This window comes from Microcebus murinus, chromosome 5 (genome assembly GCF_040939455.1).
Source record: "Microcebus murinus isolate Inina chromosome 5, M.murinus_Inina_mat1.0, whole genome shotgun sequence".
Classification (NCBI taxonomy): Eukaryota; Metazoa; Chordata; class Mammalia; order Primates; family Cheirogaleidae; genus Microcebus; species Microcebus murinus.
This window is the reverse complement of record NC_134108.1, coordinates 60,852,721-60,862,890: the sequence shown is the minus strand read 5'-3', so window position 1 is coordinate 60,862,890 and position 10,170 is coordinate 60,852,721.

The following is a 10,170-nucleotide window of genomic DNA, read 5'->3' as shown; positions in this document are numbered from 1 at the left end:
TAAAAATAAGTTTCAGTGATCAATTTCACAAGCCAAATAGTGCTTTGATACCACCTGATATAATTCTGAGTATTAGTTTTATTATACTTTGCTTCCTTGATCCCTCATTGAATTCTCAGTTGGATGAAAGGAGGTTGTTATAACCTGGAATTTGAGGCCTAGATTATTATTTTTACATGTTATATATCCTATCTGAAAAATCACTTCTGTATTTTATTTCATAATCTATTTATAATATTTAATTCGACTTATTCTGTTTCACTGTTGTAATGCCTAATACCAGGCATTCCTAAGTCTTTTATTTGAATTTATCTCTTAGCTAGATTTATGAATATCTTTGAGTAATTTTTTTCCCATGGAGAGTCCATGTTATAGCATTTTTCATTTAAATTTTTATCTTCCACTCAATAAACATCTTCCCCTTGTCAATCTATTGACATCTCATTTCATATTTTTATCTTTTGCACCAGTGACTATATTTTTAAAAATTGCATTAAGGACTCAAGCAGATACTTTATAATGTGCTTCAAATTTCTAATAATCAACCTTTCCCAAAAGTATGTCCTTAAAGCTTAAATGCAGTTATATTTCTTTTATGTAGCATTTGTTAATACACTCACATATTTTTTATATTTGTTTATCCTGATAAGGAAACATATATCCAAAGAAGATATTTGTCCATAAACATTCTGGGTGAATTTATGAGCCATCTGACTCTATTAAAACCTCCTCTCAGCCAGATCCAGAGAATTTATGGATCTGAAGAGCTTCTGTCAAACTTTCTTATGTCCAGCAGACATTTATCTTTTTTGGCTATCTGGACTGTCTTTTGAAAATGATAATTTGTACCTTTGTAATTGGAAATATTCTTTGGATCTCCGTTGGCTAGACACAATACACCCAGGACACAGAGCTCCATGGCTTTTCCAATCACAATACCTTCTCACCACTACTGCCACATCCCTGAGCAGAGAGCACCAGTGCCCTTCCCTGTCTGTCACTGGCAGGAATATCATAATGATAATTGTATTTCCTAAATGAACAGAAAGAGCTACAAATGGGAGACACTGGAGGATAAAGTGGTCTTAGGTGTTTTAGTAAACAGATCCTTCCTCCACATCAAAGAATAAAAAGTTCAGTATTGTGATAGGTACGGACATTGGGCATTGAGGCCAAGAAGCTGTCTGCGGAAGAACAATGAATACTAATGACCTTTGGGTTTACATGTTTACTATCTCCCAAGAGGCAAAGTAAGTGTCAGTATCACCTATTAATTATAGTTCCTCTTCAGTTCAAAGAAACTTGTAATTACTGTGGGTAATATTGGTTGTCTTGATTTGGGGCATAATGAATGTTCATGGTTTAATATTTTTATGGGTATTATAGTTGGAAGTTGGGAAACATGGTCAGATATTGCTAACAGAAGTGATTCTGATGCTGTAGTCATCACTTTAAATATGCAGCAGATCTCCTTAATGCATTTTTAGGTTTCCATAGTAACATTTATTCTATAATGCACATTGCACTTTCACCATCCAGTGATTTAAAACAGGATGTATTATTTACCTGTAGATACCTACCTAGCCTCTGTTCCCTGTTGTTCTACAGCTGATGTTGTCTAACCCCCCCACTCATGGCCCTACAGGTTCTATAACAAGCTTTGCTAACCCAGTTCTATCTCACCCAAACTTCTGACTCTGAGCATTGTCACCTTGCCACTGGTCTTGCTATGGTTTTGGAAAATTTGCCTTTGTTTAGGCTGGGTGCAGTGGCTCATGTCTGTAATACTAGCACATTGGGAGGCTGAGGTGGGTGGATTGCATGAGGCCAGGAGTTTGAGACCAACCCAAGCAACATAGGGAGATCCCATCTCTACACAATATTTAAAAAATGAGTCCGTACACTCCAGCCTGGGTGACAGAGTGAGATCCTGTCTCAAAACCAAAAACAAAACAAACAACAAAAGAATATCAAGCGGAGTCCTATGGATGATAAAAAGATAATTAAAATAAAGAAAAATAACAAGAAAAATTTGCCTTGGTTTCATCCTCACATGTGAGTTCTGAAGACTGGGTCCCTGCCTTTCTCTCTGGAGATTCAAATCCCTCTCTTGGTTACCTATGCAGTACTTTAGATCCTCTGGGTTTACCCACCTCCTGGGACAAAGGGAGTGATCTTAGTATTACCTTGAAATTCAAAGCCTGCTGCCTTCTGATCTGAGGAGGACACTTAGATGCTGCCTCCCTCTCTTCTTAGCTGCCTCTCTGCCTCCCTGCTGGGATTTCTAAATGTGTCCCTCTTGGTAGGTTTCTTATGACAACACAGCTTCCCAAACTAACATCTGTTGTGATTTTTTTTTTTTTCAACATCATGCTCTACATCCTTAAATGACTTTTCCTAACTCTTGGCGGTAAGTTCTATTTCACCATTATGAACAGACCTACCTCTACCTCAAGATTCCTCTAGAATTATCCAAACCTCTATTTGCTGGGCCATATCTTATCATATTAAAAAATAAGAAAATGCCAGATAACCAAGATATTCTTATTTCTGGGGTCTTCCTAGGCCATTTCTTCCCTTATATTCCAGCTACCCTTATAGAAAATCAATCACTGATGTAAGTGACTTCATATCCAAAATTTATTTTAAAGCTGACAAATTTCCCCAAACTTCTTTCGAAGACATCAAGTCACCATTATTCTTTTACCGAGAATAAAATAGCTTTCAACGTCCTCGCCATGTTTATTCCTGTTTCTGCTCCTGTCCTTTCACCGTGGGTCAGCCATCGAGTTTCTCTCCAGCTTAAAACCCTTCAGGAGTTTCCCACTTCCTTTGTATATCTTCAAACTTATACTCTGACTCACACCTTCAACTTCAGCTCCGTTTCCAGCTTCTCTCTCTCTTAATATGCCCCACCCACACTGGACTGCTTTCAGGATTTTGAAGGTACTATTTATATTCTTTTCTGTTTGGAAAACTTTCAACTTTATTGTTATAGATGAATGTCAATGAATTTATCCTATATGGCCCAGCACCTGCTCAAATGATACACCCTCAAAAGGGCTCTTACTGACCTCTCTGTTCAACTTGGTTCATCACCTCTTGAACAGGGCCTAACAGGGTTTTGCATAAGCAAAGACTCAAACATATTTGATCAATAGAGAAAAACTTTGGGTGAACATGAAATGGAAATGAAATATTAGAAATTTACCAATAATTATAAATATTTCTTATTGATAAATTATATGCCTAGTGACAATGCTAGGTATTATGTGAAAATAATGTTAGTCTATGAGAAAATCTTTCAGTATTTTCTTCATATACAGATAAAAAGGAGGGCAGGTGGGATGTAGTTCAGTGAATGGAATCAATTTAGTGCCAAGTAGTAGATGCAGGTCAGTTGAAGAAAGCTCAGTTCTGGAGATATGTCAAAACTGTTTGAAACATTTCTTAGTTGTTCATATAAATATTTATTTGAGGATGGAAAGTTGCAACTATTATTTTTATTCCTTTATAGATAATTATAAAATAGATTAAAAATATTGTTTTCCAAAATTCAGGTAACAGGTAAGAATATAAGAGTCTTAACTTTCCATCCTAAATTTTGTCTGCAAAACTGCTGATAAAGCAGGTTTCTGCACTCTCAGCCCTCACCCTATTCCATGCACCTAACTCTCCTTTCATCTTCCATGGTGCCTTCTCCAAAGAACCTGGAGTTATGCAGAATGACATAAGAGACATCTGAAGTCAGCTGCCATCAAATAACCAGATGGACGAACCCAGTCCTCCATAATTTTCCTTTCCCCTCTGGTAGATTCTTGCCTCTGACCCTGTAGGCAGCAGTTCTCAGAAATTAATGTAGAAGACTACTTGAAAAAGTTGGTAATGTTTTGGCAAAAATGCAGATTTCTGGGTCTTACCCAAGAAAATTAGATTTGGTAATTCTGAACTGGAGCCTAAATATCTGAATTTTTGAACATCACAGCAGCTACTCCCTATATAGATAATTTACAGAAAACACATTTAAAACAATCAGCAGTAGTTTTGTTGGGTTTTCATGTGACTGCCTATTCTCTGAAGTTGATCACAGCATCCTATAGCTTGAGGTCACCAAATGTTATCAATAAAGAAGCCACCTATATATAGGGTTAGCCTCAATTAAAAGAAACAATGTTTCCCACAAATCATTACTCATTAATTTAGTATTACTTTTGACAACTTATATGCATTTTTCAGCTAATGTGGGATTTGTTTTTGCTTTAAACCACTTTACTAACATATGCTTGACAAGTGAAAAGCTGTACATATTTATGTATACAACTTTATGACTTTGAGGGTACGCATACATCTGCGAAACCACTACCACCTTCAAGGCCATGGACATATCCATACCCTCCTAAAGTTTCCTCCCACCCTATTTATTTTATATTTTTAATGTTTGTATGTGTATGTGTTAAGAAGACTTAACAAAAGATTTACAGTCTTAGCAAATTTTAAGGATTGTTAGCCATAGGTACTATGCTGAATTGTTTCATCGAGTTGTGAAATGGAGTCCTGGAGATTTTGATTGCAAAAATAACAACTATGTTGACCCATATGGATAAATCAATGTCTTTAAACATTAACTATTCACACCTATAATGAAAACATGATATGATCCTTCATTTATCTAAGTTGTTTTTCATGTTCCTTGGTAGAATACAGCATTCTTCATATCAATTATACACATCATTAGGTTTATTCTGCTTTTTGAGTTGATCTATTCAAAGAAAAACATCTGTTAACTTTGTGAATTAGTTTCACGACTGGTCACTGAACTGTTTGCTTCTGAAGATCTACTTTCCACCTTCCCTCACCATGCTCTGTACCATAGGAAGAGGTCCTCCTGGACTGAATGAATCAAGCTCCCTTGTGTCCTAGCTTCCAGATGGGTTCATTCAATGGAAAACATCAACACAAAATTGGAAGGTGGAAGGAGAGTGAGGTTAAGTGAAGGTCTGAATTAGTCCAGAGTAATGTAAGTATATCTTTTAGTATTTTGTCAGCCCAGGCAGGATGTCATGTGCAGTTTGCAGAAAAAATGACTTATGTGCTACAAGAATTTGGTTAAATTCTCCTTAACTCTTCTATTTATTGTGCCTTATCTGTTCATTTGCTTAGAACTTAAGTTGAAAGGGCTGGTAGATTTTATTACCTAATTAATTGTTTAGATGCCTTAAAACATGTTAATGAGACCTACTCAGATCATCAAAACAAAAGGATTTTTCTTTTAAAAATTATTTAATCAGATACTATATTCACCCCCTGTTGCAAAAATGTGTAATATAGATTGTTCTTCCATTTTATGGTGAACTTGCCACATTAGTAAGAAGTTTGAAGAGATTAAAAAATTAAAAACTCTCTGCTGTTTTCTTCCTTGATGCATGGGTGCCTATTTTCTCTGCACTTGTACCTTTTGACCTGTAGGTCTTCATTCACAGGTTCTAATCTAAGCAATTTAGGTGTGCCCTCTAGTCCAAGTTTATATATTCTTTCATCTAATGCAACTCTCTACTACTAGCTAATTACCAGATCAAAGAAGCATAACAAAGTGTGTCCCTCTGGTACTTTCCTATCTAGAACTCATATAGTCTGAGATCAGTAACCTCTTGTCATTAATATGTGGTAGTGGTGAAACCTCATTAGAATACATCTTCAGCACAAATTCCTTAAAACTAAGAGATATCAAAGAGTTTTATAGAAAAAAAAAAAAAAAAAAAAAAAAAAAAAAAAGAGTTTTATAGAATTTGAACTTACTGTTCGGTTATCATTTCATCTTATATCTTTTGCTTCAAGAGTCCTTGTGAATTTTTTTTTTTGACAGCATAAGATAGGCACTTAAAAAATTTTGTTTGTTTGTTTCTCAAGGAAGGTTTTCAACAGCAATCTTCAGGGAGCTGTGTTCTACTCTTTTCATTAGCAAAATCAATTCTTTTTTATTTTCTTTATCTTGATTTCTCCCTCTCGAATGTGGAGAGGTTATTTATGGTCTGGTATTTGATCAAACAACACATGGGAGGATACAATTCTAATGTCTTCAGGGCACACCTGAATATATTTTTCAGAATATTTCTTTAATTTTTTTAAACTAGACAGACAATTAGTATAAGTTCAATAATCCATCATTCTATAATAAAAAGAATTGGAAGGAGGTTCAGACATGAGTAGGCCTAGTGGGACAATTTAATCTATGCTTGATTTTTTATCTGTAATTTATAAAGTTGCTGTTCCAGCGACCAGTTCCCTGTCTCTCATTTTCCATTGGCCCAGCCTTCAGTCTAGGGACACCACGGATCCAGGAGCCTTTCCAGAGTTACTGCCAAACCACTAGGAAGACCAGGGAAAAAGTCACCACCTACTGATTTCCTCCTTGAGTAGCTTACTTACATGTCTCCCAGTGCAGATAATTCTGAATGCTGCTTATCAGAGAAAGTAAAGGGCTCTAAGAGAGGTGCCTCCTGTCTGCTCTGTGCTGGTTTGCAATTGCCTTCATCCCTCTCTATTGGAAGTTACAAAGGGTTGGTATTTCCTGTATTTACTTTCTGTAATGTTACATTTTTCTTAGGAAGAAGCAGTAAGTCTTCCCTTTGTTTCCAGGTAAATTACTCCACGTTCAAAGTAGGCTAATTAGCCATGGTTCCTTATACTTTTCAGAGTTTTCACTATCTTCATGTTCTTATGAACATTTTAGTCATTAATTACCAGGTAATTTAGAGCATTGTGTTGGCAAAGGGATTAGATATACCAATGTTCAAGACATTTACCTATCTGGAAGTTACTGTCAACAGCTACTCATTCACAAACATTAACCCACATCAATTTTTATTTGTGTGGAGTCTTTAATGGAGATTTTACTCACCTGATTTCAGGTGCACTAGGCTTTCACCTAAAAATCGATATAGCTATTTTCTAATATTTCATCTTTAGCTCTCCTCTCATTTTATCTTTGTTTTCTATTTCCAATTTCATCCAGTCTTGTGGCTTCAATTATTTCTATTTTGTGGATTATTGAGACCTTACCCTTTACTTTTTCATTTCCCATAAGCTCTAGTTCAACTCCTCAGATGATTGCTTGCTCCTGCCTTGAATACCCTGAGGATACCTTAAGTCAAAGAAATATGTCCAAAATATAGCTCATAATCTTCTACCTTCCCAAATTTCCCTACTTGTTCATTCATATGTTCATTTGTTCATTCATTCATTGTTGTATTTATTGAATACTTTCTTTGTATCAGGTCCTGTTGGTGGAGATAATTTGTGAATATGGAAGATAATATTCCCCTGGGGAAGTTTGCACAGAATTAACAGACAAACATGCACACCAGTAAGCAACCAAATATGATACAGTCTGATAAGTGTCAAGATATGATGAGTTTGGGATAGGATAGAAGAACAAAGTGAGGAACAAAATCTCAGCTTGGGCATCAGGAATATCTTCTCAAAAGAAGTAATATCTAAGCTGAGTGCTAAAGCTTGAATAGTAATTATCCATATAATGAGAAAAAGGAGAGAATATTCCGGGTGGAGGGAACAGTAGGTAGAAGTAACAAAGAACATGGCACACAAGCAACCCTAGTAATAGAAAATAGCTCACTCACTATAGCTAGAGTGAAGAGGGTATAAAACAGTGACTTTTGAGAATGTAAAGGTGATCACCAGCCAAATATTTAAGGGCTCTATAAGTTGTATTATGGATTTTGTACTTTATCCTGAGAGTCAGAAAATATATTGGAAGGTTATAAGGATGGGAATTACAATATCAATTAGAATTTTAGAAAGATCATTCTGACTGCAGTGTAGAGGTTGAGTGGAAAGAACAAAGGCAGGTGAAAGATCAATTAGAATTAAATGAGAGATGATAAAAATCTTTCCTTGGAGTGGTGGCATTAGAGATAAAGAAAAAATAAAATAAAATATATTTTGAAAATTCGGTAATTTCTTTGACTAGGGCCTAAGCAAAAAAAGGAGACAAAGATTTATGGCTTGAGCAATGGGATGTCTAAGGATACCTTACACTGAGATACAATTCAGAAGAAAAGGAAGAGGTTACGGAGAAAAACTTGAGTTCAATTTGGGCACGTTGCCCCTGAGTTTTCTATGGCATTTATAAACATAAACAGTTAATAGAAGTTAGTGGTCTGGAGATCAGGAGAAATATCTGAACTGGAAAATTTGTTATAGTAATTCCCAGGACACAATGGTTATTGAATAGATGAAACTGAATAGAGATTGCCAGTAGAGAGCACATAGCATGAGAAGAGAGAGCACCTAGACAGAAGAGCATCTGTGTAAGGTCTAGACCAAGGAAAAGAAGCCTACAAAGATGACTGTGGAGGTCATCAGAACAGTAGGAGGAATAATATAAGGACTAAATGTTAACGTGTTTTGAGCAGGTGTGTGCACTGAGCACTGAGTGTAGAAACTACTTACATGGATTGGCTAATATCAAATCATATCAAATCAGAAAATGTGAGTTTAAGAAAACCGAGGAAGAAAGTGTTCAAGACAGATGGAGACAATTATAGAGCTGAATGCAGCCAAGACATAAAGTATGGTATAGACTGAAATGTATTTATAGTATTTAGTGCAAGGAAATCATGGGAAACCTTGAGAAAAGCAAATCCTGGGGAGTGCTGGCAGCAGTAAACAAGTGTACAGTAGGTTTGTGAAGTAAAGGAGGTTAGGAAATGTTTTCCATCCCTTGCTAGCAACTCCATTATTCCATGTATCCAGAATAGAAAACGTGGAGTCACCTTTGATTTTTTTTTCCTCTCATTTGTCTTTTGCTGTTAATTCTAATTGTTTAATGACTCTTGCTTCTCTCTGGCACCTCTTTGTGGTTGCCTTTAAGACATATGCTCTTGTTCAATTTTAAGTTTTTTTATACTCTCACAGCATAACCCTAGTTCTCGCTTAGGGAAAATCATACCATACCTACATTTTAAGACCCAGTTCAAATAGAGCTCATTGAATAAACCTAGCTAATAATTTCATATTCAAGCAATCTACTTTTCTATGAACTCCTGCAACACTTCATTATAATTTTTTTTTATTTCAGCATAGTACAGGGGTACAAATGTTTAGGTTACATATATTACCTTTACCCCACCAGAGTCAGAGCTTCAAGCATGTCCAACCTCCAGATGGTGCACACCTCACCCATTAGATGTGAATATACCCCTCCCCCATATCCCCTCCCATCTGCCCGATGCCTGCTGAATGTTACTACTATATGTGCACTTAAGTGTTAGTTAAGTCAGTTAATACCAATTTGATGATGAGTACATATGGTGCTTGTTTTTCCAACCTTGTGGTACTTCACTTAATAGAATGGGCTCCAGCTATATCCAAGATAATATAGGAAGCAAGAATGGGAGAAAATATTTGCACGCTACACATCTTATAAAAGCCTGATAACTAGAATCTATATGTAACTGAGGAAATCAGCAAGAAAAAAATCAAATGACCCTATCAAAAAGTGAGCAAAGGACATGAAAAGAAACTTTTCAAAAGAAGACAGATTAATGGCCAACAAACATATAAGAAAATGCTCAATATCTCTAATCATCAGGGAAATGCAAATCAAAACCACAATGAGATACCACTTATCTCCAGTGTGAACAGCTTTTATCAAAAAGTCCCAAAATAATAAATGTTGGCATGGATGCAGAGAGATAGAAACACTCATGCACTGCTGGTGGGACTGCAAACTAGTACAACCTCTATAGAAAGTAATATGGAGATACCTCAAAGAGCTACAAGTAGAGCTACCATTTGACACAGTAATCCCATTACTGGGCATCTACCCAAAGGAAGAAAAGACATTCTATACAAAAAGACGCCTGTACTAGAATCTTTATAGCAGCACAATTCACAACTGCAAAGATGTGGAAACAACCCAAGTGTCCACTGATACGTGAGTGGATTAATAAAATGTGGTATATGTATACCAGGAGTTCTGCTCAGCCATTGTAATACTTTTTAATAATCCTCAGGACATTTTCCCTTCAGTGTGGCCATCCATCCACGTGTATGTCTTATCTCTCTTTCTAGACTGTGAACTTCCTGAGGGTAGAAGTCTTTATTTATTTTTATATTGTATATAGTTCCTAAAACAGAACATCTAAGTAC